The sequence below is a fragment of the Cupressus sempervirens genome, chromosome 4 (genome assembly GCF_028749045.1).
Source record: "Cupressus sempervirens isolate cs-2001-9-10 chromosome 4, ASM2874904v1, whole genome shotgun sequence".
NCBI classification, from domain to species: Eukaryota; Viridiplantae; Streptophyta; class Pinopsida; order Cupressales; family Cupressaceae; genus Cupressus; species Cupressus sempervirens.
The window spans coordinates 744,037,207-744,059,152 of NC_143121.1; the positions used below are offsets into that span (position 1 = coordinate 744,037,207).

Sequence of the window (21,946 nt, forward strand, 5' to 3'; positions counted from 1 at the left end):
TAGATATGGATATCTTCTAGCCACTTGGATAGAGGATAGCTTGTCTATGTGGAGGGATATAAATACTTGGCTTGATGATCTCTTCGCATTTAGGGTTTTTTTTTGTTTCCCCTAAAGGGATTTTGTTGACTTCATAGATAAACAGGGTGGGTGGTATGCAAGTTCTAGGACTCCTATTGGAGGCAGGGCAAGTCTGATTTGGGGAACCTATGCTCCTTGTTGAAATTTGAAAAGAAGTGATGGGGTTAGCCTGTAATGTTACATTTTGTTTGTGAGGGGGATTTGGAAGAATTCCTTAGGATGTTGCTTTCCTTTCAATTTTTCCCCATCTCTCTTTTGCATACTTTGTTTTTTAGAAGAAAGTTTCTTGCCTCTTTATAGATTTCTTGATCCAGTCTTCCTTTGCAGGAATGAAGTGACTATAGTTTGGATTCCAACCTATGTCTTTAAGATTCGGATCTCAGGTCATAGCATTGAGATTTGAAGTATATTTCTTGGATTGTGTAGGGCTTGGTATCTGGCCCTTCTTCTTATTGCTCACAGTTTTCCATCCTTCATCCATTGTTATTTAAGCCCTAGGGATTTTAGAGGGAACTAATGTTTCGTTTTCCTTAGGGCCATTGCTTGTTTTTGGGATCTGGATGTTGATGTGGGATTTATCCTTTGATGCTTTGATTAGTTCTTTGCCCATGATTTCATCAAGTTTGAATAATATCTCAAATCTATTGATGTATTTTAATGTTGCTTCTCCTCTCGTGCTTAACTGTGATGCATGGGAGGCTCTTATCATGGAGATGTGGGAGTCCTTAATTTTTAGGGTTTCCTTTGTTTAGCGGCTATTAGGGGTTTTCCATTTTTCTTGGCTTTCTAGATTTTTGAGGGGAGCACAATACGCAAATGAGGTTTTGCACACTAATCTTTTTGCACCATTAGCTGCTTTTTTTGAAAAATTCGCTATCTTTATCGCCGTTGTTTTTACATTCATAAAAAGAAGTTATTAAATTAAAATAAAATAAAGATTTAATTTCTACTTAATTATTAATTACTTATAAAAAGTGCCAATTTTGGTCAAATAATGTCAGCCACGCTATTTTATGGCAGTAAAATTTCAATTACTAAAATTTAGCTGTCCGACCATATAGAATAATATCCTAAAATCATGTTTTGAACTGAAATTAAAATCTATAGAAACAATTAAACAGTTGCACATAACAGAAGAAAATCATAAGAACAATGAGCTATCTAGCTTTGAAAAACTCGACCCTACGATCATAATTCAAAATTAATTAAATCGCGTCTTAACTGTAGATGAAAAAAGTGGCACATTTTTTGCGAACATCGAATGAATTCGTATTGATCACAGTATTGTAATTTGAATTTCAAATCTGATAATATCTCGTTGAAATTTGTCCCTGATTTCTCAGATTTAGAGCTCTCAGTTCTACATTTAATTGGCATTCATAATTTCTCAACGTTCGAGTAAGCAGAGGGAGGAATTTGAAAGATTTGAAAATTAGAATATTGATTATCACGTCCATGCACCACACGTCTCTTAGTTGGCATTAACTTTGACAATTAATTCCTTTCATTACAATCAATGAGGAGCTATGATCAATGCTTATGCGTCGGTTATAAGTAACAAATATCTCCTCCTTTTTTCCTGATTTGTTTATTGGTATACCTCAAAACAGATTATTCTGAGGTAAGATCTGAAGCCCTCTTTTATTTAAATGAATTTGTCATATTGCTCTTGCTCTTTTTCATCTCTGCTATTATTATTTTCTACAGAGAATTTGTTAGAAGACTGTACTTCTGATGTGAAAGGTATAATTTTTAGATAGCTATATATATTCTTTAGAAATTCAGGTGAAATCTGAGATTCTGCTCTCATATCTGATCGTTTAAAGATTCTCTATTAATAATATAGAATCTCTATGGAAAAACAGAGAAATCAAGAGCACAAAAACAGAGTGAAATCAAGAGCATTCTTTTGACCTTTTACGAAGTTTCAAAATTTAAGCTTTTTGTTTGTTCAGTGTAGAATGAAAGAACAAAAGATTATGTTAATAGTCTATGATACAAAGAATCGGTATACGGATCTACAGATAACTTATAGTAATATAGAACTACCCTAATCGCTCAATTCTATTGAATTTAATCTTTAAACAAAGAAAGAGAGGAAAAATCATCAAGATTGAGAATTTATCAGCAAATCTTTGAATAAATATGTGGCATTGCACAGAATGGCCGTCAAACATTGGACCCATGGGATGTAATGGATAATCTTGAAGGTTTAGGTAAAGCATCAAGCTTGAGGGCTTGCCATCCAAGCTTTGAATGACTCTTGGCATTGCATAAAATGCTCGTCAAAATTTGGGCCCGTAAGATGTGATGTTTAGTCTTCAAATTTTAGGTAATGTGTCATGAACATTTTAATACCATTTTGGTTGAAAGAATGAAATACCAAACCCAGAATGTTTCTGGTGGATTTCTTTTCCTGAAAGAAATACAATTGCAAGTTACAGCACTTTTGCATTATTATCTTGTGAGTATTGTCTGTAAATTTCGTTTTTCACTTCTTCAGTTTTTGTGTTTCTACATTTAAACAAGGTAGTTTTGAATTGGTCATCGCCATAGGAAGGCAAAAGGCCTTTTGAACTGAACCATTGTCATAGCATTCCTTCTGCTGCTCTACTAGCCCATGTTCAGCAATATGATTCTGTATCCCACACATTTGAAAGATAAACCATAATTATGGGTTACAGAGAGGAAAATAACTTTCCCTGTGCATAACATGACTAGTATATGAAGAGTTATGAATGACTTCGGTCAGGACTGTTTTGCCGTAGGGGGAATGTGGTCCCATGAATTAGGGGGCTTGAAGGAGGAATTGAGCTATTCCATGGGAGGATTTAAAATCTAAGTAGAGCAAAATGGTTTAATCAAACCCAGTAACTGAATCCTGTCATTTGACCTAAAATAATTGTAGTCCCTAGAACAAGTTACACCTTAAATGTGTCCTAGGGTTGTGAGTTATCTCCATGGTCTCTAGTTCGAAACAGCCTCAGGTTTGAATGGTGTGTGTGTGCTACAGACATGTGCTTATCCCCATGGTCTCTGGTTCGAGACCACCTCAGGTTTGAATGGTGCGTGTGTGCAACTAGTTTTGTCCCACTCGTCCCAAAATGGGCTGCTGGGCGGATAGCTGAGACGGCCCTTGGTTAAAAAAAAGTGTCCTTTAGATTAAGATTTCATGTTTTGCAGTTTTACAGAAAATTAGATCCTGAGACTCTGCCCTAACTGTCACATATCATTTGGGGTTTGTAACAGACCATGCATTCTTGCATGAGGGGAACAACAGCTACATTACTCGATAATGAAAGTAGAGTAAAATGTCTATCCTTTAGTAGGTGCATGTATGAAGAAAACGCCTTGAAGATTGGTTGAAAGTGTCATATCTACCTATAATACTTTTAATACTGAGTCCTGATATTATGATAATAGCTTGAGACTTATGAAAAGCATGAACATTGATTGAGATATTTTCATAAATCGACTTACAATGCTTGTATTTGTCATTGTGTATACAGCCATTATGTCAGGATCAGTAAGCTTTCAAGGCCAGGGCAGCAAAAGCTCCGAGGAGGGTAATTCGGAGGATTTTCTCACAGGTTTAATGGCAGGATCCAGAAGCTTTGTTGATGGAGATATGAAGGAAAATGGTGTTGCTGTTAGAGAGCAAGATAGATACATGCCTGTTGCTAACGTTATCAGGATAATGAGAAAAGTATTACCTCCTCATGCAAAGATAGCTGATGATGCAAAGGACACCATGCAAGAATGTGTGTCAGAGTTCATAAATTTCATCACCAGTGAAGCAAATGAACGGTGTAAACAAGAACATAGGAAAACCATCACTGCAGATGATCTCCTTTGGTCTATGTACAAGTTGGGTTTTGAAGATTATGTGCATACATTAACCATTTACCTACATAAATACAGAGAACTTGAAGGTGATCTCAGAGGTTGTAGCAGAGGAGAAAGCTTGTCAAAGAAGGAAGTGAATGATTTACCAAGTCTTCCTGGATATCAAATGAGTCGTCAAGAAATGTATGGCTCTTCCGATATGGGATATTATCAGGACGTATTGAAAGGTTATGATATTAACTATTATCCCAATCAGGATCCCTACGCAAAATACAAGTGAACTGAGTTAATCTTGAGATATTGTATTTTCAACATTTTCTGACTTATAATCATGCAGGATAGATATCCTTTGTTCTCTTATTATTACTTCTGAACTATCCAAATACCCAAGGGTGTGGGAAATTACCATCTTAAAGAAAATAACAATCTTACATCTTTCATTATGTTTGCAATTCCCCGATTCAATATTTTTTGTATCATTGAAGCGAGCAATTTCTTCTGCTAACTATGAGAATATTGTATGAAACTTACCTGGGTTATTATTATGTTTTATGTTGATAAACTGGCAATATTGTCCCATTTTTTCTACCGTATGATAATTGAAATTCCTTTTGTTGCTGTAGAGGCAATTGTTCTTAAATTTGTTACAGAGTTGGGGGTAAGATTGATTTAACTTAATTTTTATTATGGGGAATACCACTAGTCTAAAAAAAACTAAAACAAGGGTGTTTAATATGAAATATTTCAATTGAGATTTATTCATTTGTTTTGAAAATGAAAACAATTCAATAGCATTCATGAGATTATTTTTATATCAGGTGATTATCATGGTAATGTACAAATACTTATGGGATTGCAACTATTTGTATGATAGCTTTTTTTATTTCATTAGATAAACTTGAAGTATAGCATGTCTTATCTTTTATCAGTTTGTTTTTAAAATGATTTCCTTCCAATATTTACTATTGAGGATAAACTTATACAGCTATAGTCTTCAGGATTTACTTATACAGCTGTATTCTTCATAGCCTGCCATGTTGACCGTATGTCATCATTTAAAATGGAGGGGTTTATGTACACAAAGGATGAAGATTTAAACTTAGTAATCCTCTTTCGACATTGTCATACTCTAAAATTGGCCAAGGCTCAGAATTTAACTCATATTCATGAATCATCACTATATGTTCCATAAGTTATGGGAATTGTGAAAAATCAAACTATTGCAGTCACTGATTATTAATCTCCTATCATAAATGATTATTAAACTGCTGAAAACAAATTCCCAGCTAATATTGAAAAATAACACAACTGCAATTTCATTTATAATACGGAAAGAAATGAGCAACACAATGAACACAATATTTTCGGACAAATTGTCCCTGGAAAAACCTCTAAGGGAAAACTAGTTCTACAGATGAGGAATTATATTAAACTTCAGCAAATCAAGAGATACAAAATTCTTTGCCTCTCACTGGCAGAACTCCGACAACCTCCTAATTTCTTCCGCTGATATTCCCCACTGTTATCTCCACGCTAACACTGCAAGACTGTTTGCTAACACTGCAAACGTTTCTCCAAAAAATCTCCATATCCAAATGACCCAATGACCCCTTTTTATACTACTCCTATTGGTAAACCAACGACCGAGATTAAATCAAACCAACGGCTGAGATTAAGACAACTCGACAGCCAATAATAGAATTAGTTGCAAGGTGTCCAAAAGAGAATCTCTAAAATTAGTAAATAATAACCATTTACTAATTCTTGGCAAGTGGACAAACAGCTATCCAAACCACCCATAAATACAACTGCTATTCATAGATAAGGATGAACAGCTGTCCAAGCTACCCATAAATAATACTGCTATTTTCGGGTCAGAAATAACAGCTGTCCAACTAACAATAATTAACACTCCCTCTTAGCGAGGAAGTTGTTCTGCATGACACCCATCTTATCTCTGAAGAAGATAAATTTGGCCTTTCCCAAAGCCTTCGTCAGAATTTCTGCTACCTACTCATCTGTAGGTATGTATTATAGTCGAACAACTCCCCTTTGTACACAATCTCTAATGAAGTGATATTTGATATCTATATGTTTAGACCTATCATGAAACACTGGATTCTCAGACAACTTGATGCAACTCTGATTGTCACAATGTATCACAATAGTCTCAACCTTCTAACCAAACAAGGCTACTAACAACTTCCGAAGCCATATAGCTTCACATGTTGCCATGCTAGCTGCTATGTATTCTGCTTCTGCTGAACTTAGAGCCACAAACTTCTGCTTCCTGCTGAACCAAGATACAACTCCTGATCCCAAGATGAAACAACACCCTAAAGTGCTCCTTTTGTCTGTTGTCACTCCTTGGAAAAGATGCTTTCGTAAACTTTCCCAACACACATCCCTTACATACATCGTCATGCTTTGTGCTCACCTCTGGAACACCTGTCACTGTCTCACAAAGCAATCTAAGTGCTCCATGATGAATATGGCCCATCCTCCTATGCCATAGCTCTCCAAGATCTCTAGGATTACTGTTGCTCATAAGTGCCTTAGGAGCATCAAACTGCAATCTATAAAGGCGACCACTCCTAACTCCAATAGTTATGGGTGATTTCCAATCCTTGTGCTTAATCAACACATGTGTCCCTCTGAAGAGTATATTATACCCCCTATCCTGAAGAACAGATACAGAAATCAAATTCATACCTAAGCCTGGCACATATAACACATCATGAAGTGGAATTATCTTTCCATTCTCCCTCTGAAACTGAACAGTCCCTTTCCCAACAAGGTTGAGTTTGGACAAGTTTCCCATAGAAATCTGGATGTTGGTGTCCTCCTCCTTGTAACTGGAGAAGTACTCTCTAACTCCTGTCATATGAAATGACGCCCCACTATCTATATACCAAACACACTGTGAGGTTGAGCTAACCATACAAGCTATGAGTGCAAACTCATTTTCCATTCTACTAGAGAGTTCTTCTGCACTTGTTGAAGCTACCACCTGCTTCTTACCCTTCTTCCTCTCTGGGCAATCACTAACATAGTGGCCAAACTCATGACATCCAAAGCACTTGACCTTAGAAAGGTCCTTCTTCTTCTTTTCACTTTGTGAATTTGATCCTTTGCTAGATCCCTTCTTTGCTTTCCCTTTACCCGCTAGGGCAACGTTCTCTTGTTCCACCTCATTTTTCTGACTCTTGTTGGCCCCATTGACAAGACTTAGTCTAAACTCCTCCTGAGTGAAATCAGTCCATAGTCGATCCCAACTTGGTAAAGTATCTCATCCACTGACAACTTGAACAAAGACACTCCATTGTTTAGTAAACCCATTTAGGGCTATTCTCACTAGCTCATCATCACTAGGGCTATCTCCAACAGCTGCTAACTAATCCTTGACAAGTTTGAGTCTGGTGAGGTAACTTGTGATGTCTTCTCCTTGATTCATCAGGGTATTCTTTAGCTTCTCTCTGAGAATCAACTTCCTGTTGGTGGTAGCATTCTGGTACAAATTTAGAATGGCGTCCCACATCTTCTTCGCTGTATCTAGCTCCGAGATATGTGGAACAATATGATCCTTGATACCATCAAGGATAATCCTCCTCGCTTTGGCATCGTCCTTCCTATATGCTACAAGATGTGTTGCATCCGTTGGTACAAGTACACCACTAGTAGCATAATCCTTGATACCATTCTCTTCCAACAATAAAGAAATTTTGGCCTTCCAGACACCAAAATTTGAGGCACCATCCAATCTATCCTGATCTCTCAAACCAGCTGAAGTCATCTCAAGGGTTTAAAGCAATAATAAATCTAAAGAGATCAAAATTTCTTTCCTAGGGCAAAACTCTTCTACCCTTAACAATGCTCTAATACCATGTGAAAAAATCAAACTATTGCAGTCACTGATTATTAATCTCCTATCATAAATGATTATTGAACTGCTGAAAACAAATTCCCAGCTAATATTGAAAAATAACACAACTGCAATTTCACTTATAATACGGAAAGAAATGAGCAACACAATGAACACAATATTTTCAGACAAATTGTCCCTGGAAAAACCCCTAAGGGAAAACCAATTCTACAGATGAGGAATTATATTAAACTTCAGAAAATCAAGAGATACAAAATTCCTTGCCTCTCACTGGCAGAACTCCGACAACCTCCTAATTTCTCCCGCTGATATTCCCCACTATTATCTCCACGCTAACACTGCGCCCTTGCTAACACTGCAAGACTGTTTTCTAACATTGCAAACATTTCTCCAAAAAAAATTCATATCCAAATGACCCAATGACCCCTTTTTATACTACTCCTATTGGTAAACCAACGACCGAGATTAAATCAAACCAACGACTGAGATTAAGACAACTCGACAGCCAATAATAGAATTAGTTGCAAGGTGTCCAAAAGGGAATCTCTAAAATTAGTAAATAATAACCATTTACTAATTCTTGGCAAGTGGACAAACAACTATCCAAACCACCCATAAATACAACTGCTATTCATAGATAAGGATGAACAGCTGTCCAAGCTACCCATAAATACTACTGCTATTTCCGAGTCAGAAATAACAGTTGTCCAACTAACAATAATTAACAGGAATCCAGAGGAATTCTTGAAAAAATATTTTTTTAAACGAAATGTTAGAATTAAAATTTTATATATGATTTCAATAGTCTATACTATTATTGTGCATAGCTTTTAGTATTGTTGTGTAGGTTTACTTCTTTCTCTCTATGATAGATCATATAGCTTGATCCAATTTGAGGGAAAAATTCTAATAATAATAACTGAAATTATGTACAATAGATTAAAAAAATTACTATAGAATGAAAATTAATGAAAATTATTTTTCTTTTCATATATTAATGTTACAACTATTATTTAGCACAGTTAAAAACACCTAGATATAGAAAATAAGATGTTTGAATTCACTTAATAGTTGTAAACACTTATTTCAAAATAGACATTTTGATGTAAGATTTTTTAAAATGTTATACATTTAATTTTTAATATTTAGAATTCAAAAATTTATATTAAAAATAGTTTATTGATGTTATTGTCTCTTATATCGATTTTTTGTTAGAATGTTTTAATATATAAATGATAAATTAATTAAATTAATATATTTAATATTTGTAATATATTGTTTTAGTATTAGAAAAATAAATGATAAAAGACTTAAAGTTATTAGTGGCAAGGAATATTAATTGATATTGTAATATGGTGACAAACATATTATCATTGTATGCACACAATTTTAACACATAAATATCATAAATGTTGATAATCTATTTTAAAATGACCCACAAATCTTGTAATCAATTGATATTTGAAATTCTATAATTTGTAAATATGAATTGATGGATATATTATATCTTGTGTTAAGTAAAACTCTTTAATGCCTTTATTTCATTTTGAAATTCTTTTACTTATACCAAACTTATGAGGAAGAAAATTATAATATGTTAATATTCTTCATTTATTGTTGTAACACATGATAATAAATTGTTCATCCATGGGTCTTCAAAGGTTAATCCTTCTTTAGATAATATTCCAAGGAATGAATGGGAGAAGTTAGGAGGAGGGTGGATAAAGGTGAATTTCGATTGAGCTTCTAAAGGAAACCCAAGGAAGGAGTGATGCAAGATGTGTGATTTGTGATGCTCAAGAAAACATCATGATGCTAGGTGCGAAGACGTTGTAGGAAAGAACAAATAATGTGGCACAATGTCTAGCGGTTATCTTTGCACTTAGGTTGGTTGAGAAGTGTGATGGGAGAAAGATCATTTGCTTGGGAGAGTCTCAGATAGTGGTAAATGGTATAGTTAAAGGAAAAATGAAATCTAGGTTTTTGGATAAATACATAAGAAGAATCAGAGAACAATTGGAGAATTTTGAAGAATTCAAAGTTACACTTTGAAAGAAGGGAACTCTTTTGCAAATAGAATGGCCAATGTTGGAGTTACTTTAAAAGATTGTGTCGAGATGGTGAAGGACTTTAGATAGTTAAATTTCAATTGTAATTAATTCCTTGGCTTTTATTTATCATAATGATTCAATCTAAATGCTTGGAGCGGTTAGCTTAATGATGCAATATGAAGCATGCTCATAGATATTATCTAAGAATGCTCGATAGAAATTATCTAAGTAAGAGGTGACTATTGGCACGTGTGGTGGCATTAGAGGAGAGGAGAGTATTAAAATATGATGGTGATGGCATCGTGAATTGTGACGTAGGGGGTTTTAGTAGAACTTTCTAGATTGAGAAGCATAATTAAATAAGGCCCACAATCCATTTGTCTTTACTGAAAAATGTAAATGTGTGAATAGTGGGCATTGTTTCAAAATGGAGGTTAACTTCTTTTTGGAGACATCAAAATCAAAGCATACCCCTAGCTTTTGTGGTGAGATTTCATAGTGGTATCTGGTAGAGGTCTTCAAGGTGGACAAAGATGAGTTCTTTTGCATTATTTGTAGGTTATTCGGGACATAATTTATCAAAAAGGATTCTCATCCTAGGACAAATGTTGACATTTCATCACTCTTTTGTGACTAGGCCTTCCTCCTTTCTGAAAGTAAGGTTGATGCCAAGAAAATGATTAACACCTATGTAGAATCAGTTTGATGTGGAGGGGTGTTGAGGTGACTAGAAATGGTAGAAATGGGTAAAGGTTTTCATTCAAATGAGGGCATGCAAAGGCAAGTCGATGGAGCTACTTATGGGTTTCATCCCTTCATGGTTTTTAGTTCTTCTAAGTCTATCATACATCGTGTTGGAGAAGCCCATGGAGCTTGGGTGGATTTTTTGCATTTCATCTCATGTTGAGAGGAGGACAACCACAAACTTGAGGAAGCAAGAAAGAGAAAGTGTAAGAAAACTCTGAGTAAGGTAGTGTTGTGGCTTCACAACACACACCCCATTTTCAGCTTGAAAATGGGGACCTCCTCTTTGCTTCCAGTTCAAAGGCGCCTAGTCCCTAGAATAGGGTATCCCCCTACGTGCCTCAGAAAACGAGCATCTTATTAGTCAATTTTAGGAGTCTAGTCAATCAAAATTGTTCGAGGTCTACCAACTTTAAAGATCAAGTTTTGCATAAAGGCTACAAGCGTACACCTACACATGTGTACCCTAAAAGGGTGCACCATGTGCATTACCTTGACATCTTTTGTAAGTGTGCATGGGCAAGCCCTATGTACATGCACAGCTTTCAAATGTGCATTACTTACGCCTGCTTTTGGGTGTGTGCCTATAAACAAGACTTACCCCCTATCTAGACTCATTATTCATTCAAGTCCCCAGTTGATGCACCATCACACATCCTGAGCTACGCTAACTCCGCATCCTCAAGCACAAGGTGAGAATATGCAAGATCATGGTCAACCAAACTGTGGCCTTAAGTGGCAGTGAAAAACTAGCAAATCAAGGTTATGTCAACTTGACACATAATTTTAAAGTGGTTCTGGACTTTATATCAAAAAGTTGTAAGAAAATAATCTATAGGAAATTGAATCTAGTTTCTAAACTACTAGGCCTTATCTAGAGAAAAAATTATTTGATTGGTCAAAAGTTTGGATTTTAATACAGTACTACGAGAATTTCAGGGCGAAAATAAAAAGTAGGTGTATGTCTAACCACCTTAATCAAAATCAAATGATAATATTTTTTAATATAATTATAGATATAAAAATTAAACTTATGCTCGGATGTGACACATATTTTTGGGAATTTTTATTCTAAATAATTAATTAATTATGAATTTTCTACTATATTGTTTTCAGAATTAAAAAACTCTCATCTCTAACCACCTTAACTAGTTAAAAAAATTCAACATTAAATTTTTAATTTATTTTTCTTATACTAGTTAAAGAATAGAATGTGACGCATCTTTTGGATTTCACAAATCTTATACGGCTTGAAAGTTATAGCTATTTTTCAATCAATATGTTAATCAGCACTTTGTAGCTAACTCCATTCGAAAATAAGTAATAATTACCTACTTAACTCATAATTTGACAAACATTATATTGATGAAAATCTAAGAACATTCTCAAGAAACTCTTTTCGTTTCATCAAAATTGGATGAAAAAAGGACGTCACCTACATCGTTGAAGTCAAAAACACACAACAACACACCAAAAATACATTTTTCAGATAGTTTTGGTGTTGACCATGGAGGGTTGGCATCCAAAGAAAAACCAAGCCTAATCAGGTACCCGTTACCAAATTGGGTATCCGTTCCCAAATCAAATAACCATTCTCAAATTGGATACCCATTTTTTTGTTTTTTTTTTTTTTTAAATTTTTTTTTTTTAACTTCAAATTATTTTAGAATAGTATGACCCCTTTTTAGGATTCTTAATATGTTTTTTAAAGGCTTTAAGACCCTTAACCATACATATAATGGTTCCAAAGGATCAAAAGGGGTCATAGGGTACCTTTTGACACTCTTTAACCCATTCAATCACAATATGTGTGCTTGTGGTTCCTAGGACCCCTAACCACATAAATGATGTGATCTAATGACTCAAAATGGCCTTAGAATATCCTATGACCCTTTTTGACTCATTTGATGACATTAAGTGTGCTTAGAGGTCATAAGATACTCTATTACCCCTTTCGACTCATTCATACACATAATATATATTCCTAGGACCCCTAGGAATGTATTTTCTTATTTAATGAGTTAGAAGGGCTCATAGGGAACATTATAATCCCATTTAACCCATTCAAACACATAATGTATGTCCCTAGGGGTCCTAAGACACCTAGAAACATATGTGATCATAGGACCTCTTTGGACCCATATAAACAATTATAATATGTCTGTAGGAGTCATAGGACACCTAGATATATATGTTGTCATAAAATATGTGATTATAATATGTCCCTAGGGGTCCCAGGACCCCTAGAGACATATGTTATAACAAAATATGTCAAAAGGGGCCATAGGTTATAATGTGACCCCTTTCGACCCATATTAAAGATTAGAATATGTCCCTAGGGGTCTTAGGACCCCTAGAGACATATGTTGTAATGAAATTTGTTGAAAGGGGTCATAGGTTATCCTATGAACCCTTTCGACCCATATAAATGATTATAATATGTCCATAGGGGTCTTTGGACCCTTAGAGACATGTTGTAATGAAATCTGTTGAAATAGTTCATAGATTATCCTATGACCCTTTTTAATCCATATAAATGATTATAATATGTCCCCAAGGGTCTTTTGACCCCTAGAGACATATGTCATAATGAAATGTGTCAAAAGGGGTCATAGGTTGTCCTATGACCCCTTTCCACCCATATAAATTATTATAACATGTCCATAAGGGTCCTAGGACCCCTAGATAGATATGTTGTCATGAGATGTGTCGTAGGGGGTCATAGGTTATCCTATGAACCCTTTCAACCCATATAAATGATTATAATATGTTCATAGGGTCTTGGGAACCCTAGCGACATGTGTTATCATGAGATGTGTCGAAAGGGGTCATAGGTTATTCTATGACCCCTTTTGACCCATATAAACGATTATAATATGTCCCTAGGGGTCATGGGACCCCTAGAGACAGATGTTGTAATGAAATGTGTCGAAAGGGATCATAGGTTTTCCTATGACCCCTTTCGACCCATATAAATGATTATAATATGTCCCTAGGGGTCTTAGGACCACTAGGGACATATGTTGTAATGAAACATGTCAAAAGGGATCATAAAGTTATTCTATGACTCCTTTCGACCCATATAAATGATAATAATATGTCCCTAAGGGTCCTAGGACCCCTAGGGACATATGTTGTAATGAAATGTGTTGAAAGGGGTCATAAGATTATCCTATGACTCCTTTTGACCCATATAAATTATTATAATATGTCCCTATGGGTCCTAGGACCCCCAGAGACATATGTTGTAATAAAATGTGTCGAAAGGGGTCATAAGTTAACCTATGACCCCTTTCGACCCATATAAACAATTATAATATGTCCCTAGGGTTCCTAGGACCCTTAGAGATATGTTGTAATGAAACGTGTCGAAAAGGGTCATAGGACATCATATGGCACATTTCAACCCATATAAATTATTATAATATGTCCCCAAGGGTCCTACGACCCCTAGAGACATATGTTGTAATGAAATGTGTCGAAAGGGGTCATAGATTATCCTATGACCCCTTTCTACCCATATAAACAATTATAATATGTCCCTAGGGGTCTTGGAACCCCTAAAGACATATGTTGTAATAAAATGTGCCAAAAGGGGTCATATGTAATCCTATAACCCCTTTCAACCCATATAAATGATTCTAATATGTCATTAGGGGTCCTGGGACCCCTAGAGACATGTTGTATAAAACGTGTCGAAAGGGGTCATAGGTCATCTTATGACCCATTTCGACCTATATAAATTATTATAATATGTTCCTAGAAGTCCTAGGACCCCTAGGGACATATGTTGTCATGAAACATGTTGAAAGAGGTCATAAGGTTATCCTATGACTCATTTCAACCCATATAAATGATTATAATATGTCCCTAGGGGTCCTAAGAAACCCTACAGACATATGTTGTAATGAAATGTGTCAAAAGGGGTCATAGGTTATACTATGACCCCTTCCAAAATGTGTCAAAAGGGGTCATATGTTATCCTATGACCCCTTTCAACCCATATAAATGATTCTAATATGTCATTAGGGGTCCTAGGACCCCTAGAGACATGTTGTATAAAACGTGTTGAAAGGGGTCATAGGTCATCTTATGACCCATTTCGACCTATATAAATTATTATAATATGTTCCTAGAAGTCCTAGGACCCCTAGGGACATATGTTGTCATGAAACATGTTGAAAGAGGTCATAAGGTTATTCTATGACTCATTTCAACCCATATAAATGATTATAATATGTCCCTAGGGGTCCTAAGAAACCCTACAGGCATATTTTGTAATGAAATGTGTCGAAAGGGGTCATAGGTTATACTATGACCCCTTCATATGTAGGATTTTTTAAAATGTTGTACATTTAATTTTTAATATTTAGAATTCAAAAATTTATATTAAAAATAGTTTATTGATTTTATTGTCTCTTATATCAATTGTTTGTTAGAATGTTTTAATATATAAATGATAAATTAATTAAATTAATATATTCAATATTTGTAATAGATTGTTTTAGTATTAGAAAAATAAATGATAAAGACTTAAAGTTATTAGTGGCAAGGAATATTAATTGACATTGTAATATGGTGACAAACATATTATCACTGTATGCACAAAATTTTAACACATAAATATCATAAATGTTGATATTCTATTTTAAAAGGACCCACAAATCTTGTAATCAATTGATATAGTTTTGAAATTCTATAATTTGTAAATATGAATTGATGGATATATTATAGCCGATAGGCTATTTGTGGGAACTTTGTTTCCGGAAATTAAATTTTTGACGGAAAATTTGCAAGTTGGCCGAAAAAATTGTCAATTTGGCTGAAATTTTGAAAATTCTTCCCGTTAATTATTTACCGGCCATTTTTTTTATCTCCCTCCACTTTTAACTCTTGTTTTAATATTTATTAGTTGTTATCTCCACTTTTAACTATTGTTTTTCTTTTTCTATTTTAGTTGTGATCTGTACATTAGCTCATGTTGTGATCTATTCATTTAACTTTTGATTTTTAAAGTTGATCTAGATTTTAGTTTTTAAATTTAATTTTTTTTTAATAATATTAGTTTAATTTTTTCTTTAAGCATTATCTTTTAGTTTCTATGATTTATTTAGTCAATAGAATATTCGTTAGACATATTATATTTTTATATTTCTCTTATTAATTTTTCATAATAATTTTTTAATGATTTTTTTAAATGATATTTGATAAATTTAATTTAAATAAATAATATTTATTAATCTATTTAAAATATTTTAATAAAAAAATTGATCAGTAAATGGTCGAGGCTTTAATAATTTTATTAATATAAAGATAAAATACATCAATTATCTCTGTTCAAACGAGCACTAGTAGGAAAGAATGGAGAAGAAAACCTCCAGTCTTGCCCAGGACAAAAATGTCCTATATCATTATAGCTTAAAAGGGGCATACCCTAGTCAAGTACCAAATAAAATAAAATCAAGTTTTGTTATCAACTTAGGGGGAGGAACCCCAGAACAATTACATGATACATAATTTGATAACACATATGTATTGACAGAAGTTTTTATGATCTTCAAATAGGTACACATCTGCCTTATGCTACCTTTCATTCCATTCTGCTAAAAGCATACAATGCTACTCAATGAAACATAGTTAGAAACAAGAAAAACTATATATATAAATAAAAGCATCCTTATGACATCTCCAATTTATCCAATTCAGTAACCTATCAAGAAAACAAAGTCATCTAACAACTAATCCTAATAGAGATTGACCTATACAGAATGGTCTGTTTAATTAAAAGAGGACGCATTTAAAAAACTTAAACAGGGCTTTACCACAACATCCAATAGAACTTGTAATGTTACTATACCAAATTAAGTGCCATGCATGTTAATTTCAAATCACCCAAAACATACATAGATATCTAATCTCCAGGAGCACCCATCATTCAAAAATTTTTGATACATAGAATAAGAAATCCCATATTCATAGATTTGAATTGCAAATTAAAGACTCAATTAAAACCATAACCTAGAACACATAAAGTTATTCTAGGACTGCCTCAAAACTGATTGGGATAATAACTGAACCCAATTTGCATTTGTGGACTGAACTTATCCATACCAAAAGCAACTAAATGATTTATCTTATTGAGAGATTCCTCGATACAATAAAGATTAGATATTAAGATACTGTCACATTGCCAACTACAGTTTCCAACTCTCAAGAATATAGTTATGCCTATCAATCCAGTGGGAAACGGAATAAAACAAGGGCCCTGACTGCAGAGCTTCCCACACTAGGGTCACAGTTGTGCATCAAAACAAAGTAGTAATATACTCTCATCTTATTAACCATCATCTGAAAATATTACATTCGAGAGCTCACAATGATAACAAAATAATTCTAATTTCATCTAGCCGAGTGTCACCCAAACAATTATGTCTCAAGTCTGATGATATGCATTTATGGGGTAAAGTTGAAACCCATATTTTAAACTCGGCTTTAATTCATCATCTCTTTTTTTAGTAGTTTTCATGCTTATCAAACCTAACATATCAAAGCACTTGCCTAGCCAATTTGAGGATACTAAGTTGCTGCAAACAACCAGCAGAGCCAAATTTCTATGCCCATCAGGCAGAACAGAATAGAGGAGAGACATCAACATGAAGTGTGAGTGAATTTTAGACATTAGCTTAAATTCAAATTCAAATGACCATGCAGAAGTAAAAATTAATAGCTGCCAATTACCATTCGAAACAATGGATTATGCCACCATACATTCCAAATAAACAGGAGAAAATGAACATATACAACCATTAATATAAACTATACTTCGTATATATTAGGTTTTAGATACATTTTATAAGAGAGTGAGTCTGTTGTAATTACATACCAGAACTATTTACATCAGAGCCTATATACAGAGGGATATGCATAGTCCTATGTCTAATATCTTCATAGATTTTAAACTAATTATATATGTCATCCTATATTTCTTTTCTAATTAATCCACTATAAGTCAAACCCTAACTATAAAATACCAAAACCTACAAAAAATTGATGACCACACCTCATTTCCAAACCACCATGATGACTTCAGTAATATCATTTGGGTTCTTAATCTGACATTCGGGAGGAAACTCGAAACCAGTCTTGGCCCTGCTAGATTTCTCTGAATTAGGTGTGCAGAAATCAAGTGCCTCCAAATTGTCAAAGTTTACTCCTGGTTGAATTTATCCCTTGGACAAAGTGAGGTAATCCATTACCCAATCCCTGTTTTCTTCGGTTATAATACCTCGCTAGCAGAGCAAAAATTGAATACTGGTCTCCATTTAAAGATTTTAATAAATATTATGTTATTTAAATTAAAAATTATTAATAATCTAATTTTTTCACATAAGATTATATTTTAAATATCCACTTTTAACTTCTTCTTCTTTTTCTTATTTATTTAAAAAATAGTTACTTGTGATCTCCACATTAGATTATGTTATGATCTCTATTTATTAAACTTTTGATTTTTCAAATTGATTTAGATTTTAGTTTTTAAATTACTTTAAATTATTATTTTTATATTAATTTAGTTTTTCCTTAAATATTATTTTTTCGATTTCTATAATTTATTTAGTCAATAGAATATTTGTTAGAGATGTCATTATTTTTCATATTATTTTTTTGTATTTCTTCATAATAAAACTTTTGATGGTTTTATTTTTTTTTAATTTTTTTTTCATATATGATAAATTGAATTTTATTGTAAAATCTTGAAATTATTGAACATGTTTCTTTAGCAATATTCAAATTTCCTAAATATTGTTAATTTTATATCTATATTTTAATCTTCAACTTTTTTATGTTTGTATTTTTATTTTTTTTAAACTTATATTTACATTAGTTAATGTTCATTCTACGTCTTTCTCTTAAATCTCATCTCCTATCGGAGCTCTTGTTGCATGTACAAAAGCATGTGACTACTATTATATCTTGTGTTAAGTAAAACTCTCTAATGCCTTTATTTCATTTTGAAATTTGTTTACTTATACCAAACTTATAAGGAACAAAATTACAATATGTTAATATTCTTCATTTATTGTTGTAACACATGATAATAAATTGTTCATCCATGGGCCTTCAAGGGTTAATCCTTCTTTAGATAATATTGCAAGGAATGAATGGGGGAAGTTAGGAGGAGGGTGGATAAAGGTGAATTTTGATTGAGCTTCTAAAGGAAACCCGAGGGAGGAGTGATGCAAGATGTGTGATTTGCGATGCTCAAGAAAAAATCATGATGCTAGGTACGAAGTCATTGTACGAAAGAACAAACAATGTGGCACAATGTTTAGCGGTTATTTTTGCACTTAGGTTGATTGAGAAGTGTGATGGGAGAAAGATCATTTTCTAGGGAGAGTCTCAAATAGTGGTAAATAGTATAGTTAAAGGAAAAACGGAGTCTAGGTTTTTGGATAAATACATAAGAAGAATCAGAGAACAATTGGAGAATTTTGAAGAATTTAAAGTTACTCACACTCTGAAAGAAGGGAACTCTTTTGCAGATAGAATGGCCAATGTTGGAGTTAATTTAAAAGATTGTGTCAAGATGGTGAAGGACTTTAGATAGTTAAATTTCAATTGTAATTAATTCCTTGGCTTTTATTTATTATAAAGATTCAATCTAAATGCTTGGAGCAGTTAGCTTAATGATGCAATATGAAGCATGCTCATAGATATTATCTAAGAATGCTCGATAGAAATTATCTAAGTAAGAGGTGACTATTGGCACGTGTGGTGGCATTGGAAGAAAGGAGAATATTAAAATATGATGGTGATGGCATCGTGAATTGTAAAATAGGGGGTTTTAGTAGAACTTTCTAGATTGAGAAGCAAAATTAAATAAGGCCCACAATCCATTTGTCTTTACTGAAATAAGTGACTGTGTGAACAGTGGGGGATTGTTTCAAAATGGAGGTTAACTTTCATTTGGAGACACCAAAATTGAAGCATGCCCCTAGCTTTTGTGGTGAGATTTCATAGTGGTATCTAGTAGAGGTCTTCAAGGTGGATGAAGATGAGTTCTTTTGCATTACTTGTAAGTTGTTTGGGACATAATTTATCAAAAAGGATTCTCGTCCTAGGACAAATGTTGACATTTCATCACTCTTCTATGATTGGGCCTTCCTCCTTTCTGAAAGTAAGTTGAGGTCAAGAAAATGATTAACACCTATGTAGAATCAGTTTGATGTGGAGGGATGTTGAGGTGACTAGAAATGGTAGAAATGGGTAAAGGTTTTCATTCAAATGAGGGCATGCAGAGGCAAGTCGATGGAGATACCAATGGGCTTCATCCCTTCATGGTTTTTAGTTCTTCTATGTCTGTCATACATCGTGTTGGAGAAGCCCATGGAGCTTGGGTGGATTTTTTGCATTTCATCTCATGTTGAGAGGAGGACAACCACAAACTTGAGGAAGTGAGAAAGAGAAAGTGTAAGAAAACTCTGAGGAAGGCAGTGTTGTGGCTTCACAACACACACCCCATTTTCAGCTTGAAAATGGGGACCTCCTCTTTGCTTCCAATTCAAAGGAGCCTAGTCTCCAGAATAGGGTATCCCCCTATGTGCCTCAGAAAATGAGCATCTTATTAGTCAAGTTTAGGAGTCTAGGCAATCAGCATTGTTCAAGGTCTACCAACTTTAAAGATCAAGTTTTGCATAAAGGCTACAAGCGTGCACCTGCACTTGTGCACCCTAAAAGGTTGCACCATGTGCATTACCTTGACATCTTTTGTAGGTGCGCATGGGCATGCCCCATGTATATGCACAGCTTTCAAATGTGCATTACTTGTGCCCGCTTGGTGTGTGCCTATAAGCAAGACCTACCCCCTATCTATGCTCATTATTCATTCGATTCCCCAATTGATGCACCATCACACATCCCGAGCTACGCTAACTCTGCATCCTCAAGCACAAGGTGGGTATGTGTAGGATCATGGTCAACCAAACTATGGCCTTAAGTGGTAGTGAAAAACTAGCAAATTAGGGCTATGTCAACTTGACACATAATTTTAAAGTGGTTTTGGACTTTATATCAAAAATTTGTAAGGAAATAATCTATAGGAAATTGATCTAGTTTCTAAACTACTAGACCTTATCTGGAGAAAAAATTATTTGATTGGTCAAAAGTTTGGATTTTAATGCAGTACTACAAAAAATTTAGGGCAAAAATAAAAAGTAGGTGTGTGTCTGACCACCTTAAAATCAAAATCAAATGATAATATTTTTTAATATAACTATAGATATAAAAAGTAGACTCATGCCCAAATGTCATGCATATTTTTGGAAATTTTTATTCTAAATAAATAATTAATTATGAATTTTCTACTATATTATTTTTAGAATTAAAAAAATCTCGTGTTTGACCACCTTAACTAGTTAAAAAAATTCAAAATTAAATTTTTTATTTATTTTTCTTATACTAGTCAAAGCATAGAATGTGATGCATCTTTTGGATTTTACAAATCTTATACGGTTTTAAAGTTACAACTATTTTTCAATCAGTATGTCAATCAGCACTTTGTAGCTAACTCCATTAGAAAATAAGTAATAATTACATACTTAACTCATAATTTGACAAACATTATATCGATGGAAAGCTGAGAACATTCTCAAGAAACCCTTTTCGTTTCATCAAATTTGGATTAAAAAAGGACGTCAGCTACATCGTCGAAGTCAAAAATAAACAACAACACACCAAAAACACATTTTTGGGACATTTTTGGCATTGACCATGGAGGTTTGGCATCCAAAGAAAAACCAAGCCTAATCGGGTACCCATTACCAAATCAGGTATCTGTTCCCAAATCGGATACCCATTCTCAAATCAGATAACCTTTTTCTTTTTTCTTTTTTTTTAAATTCAAATTATTTTAAAATAGTATGACCCCTTTTTAGGATACTTAAATTTCTTTTAAAGGCTTTACGACCCTTAACCATACATATAATGGTTCCAAAGGATCAAAAGGGGTCATAGGGTACCTTTTGACACTCTTTAACCCATTCAATCACAATATGTGTCCTTATGGTTCCTAGGACCCCTAACCACATAAATGATGTGATCTAATGACTCAAAATGGCCTTAGAATATCCTATGACCCTTTTTGACCCACTTGATGAGATTAAGTGTGCTTAGGGGTCATAAGATACTCTATTACCCCTTTAGACTCATTCGTACACATAATATACATTCCTAGGACCCCTAAGAATGTATTTTCTTATTTAATGAGTGAGAAGGGGTCATAGGAAACTTTATAATCCCATTTGACCCATTCAAACACATAATGTATGTCCCTGGGGGTCCT

The 21,946-nt window shown here is 34.0% G+C and overlaps 1 pseudogene across 1 annotated transcript; it reads left to right on the top strand.

Moving 5' to 3' along the window:
- The first annotated feature begins 1,746 nt into the window (after positions 1-1,746).
- On the top strand, positions 1,747-4,472 carry LOC149563503 (nuclear transcription factor Y subunit B-1 pseudogene; annotated as a pseudogene). The gene is made up of 2 exons (XR_016363558.1): positions 1,747-1,824; positions 3,591-4,472. The product of XR_016363558.1 is annotated as a nuclear transcription factor Y subunit B-1 pseudogene (transcript).
- Positions 4,473-21,946: the final 17,474 nt, after the last annotated feature.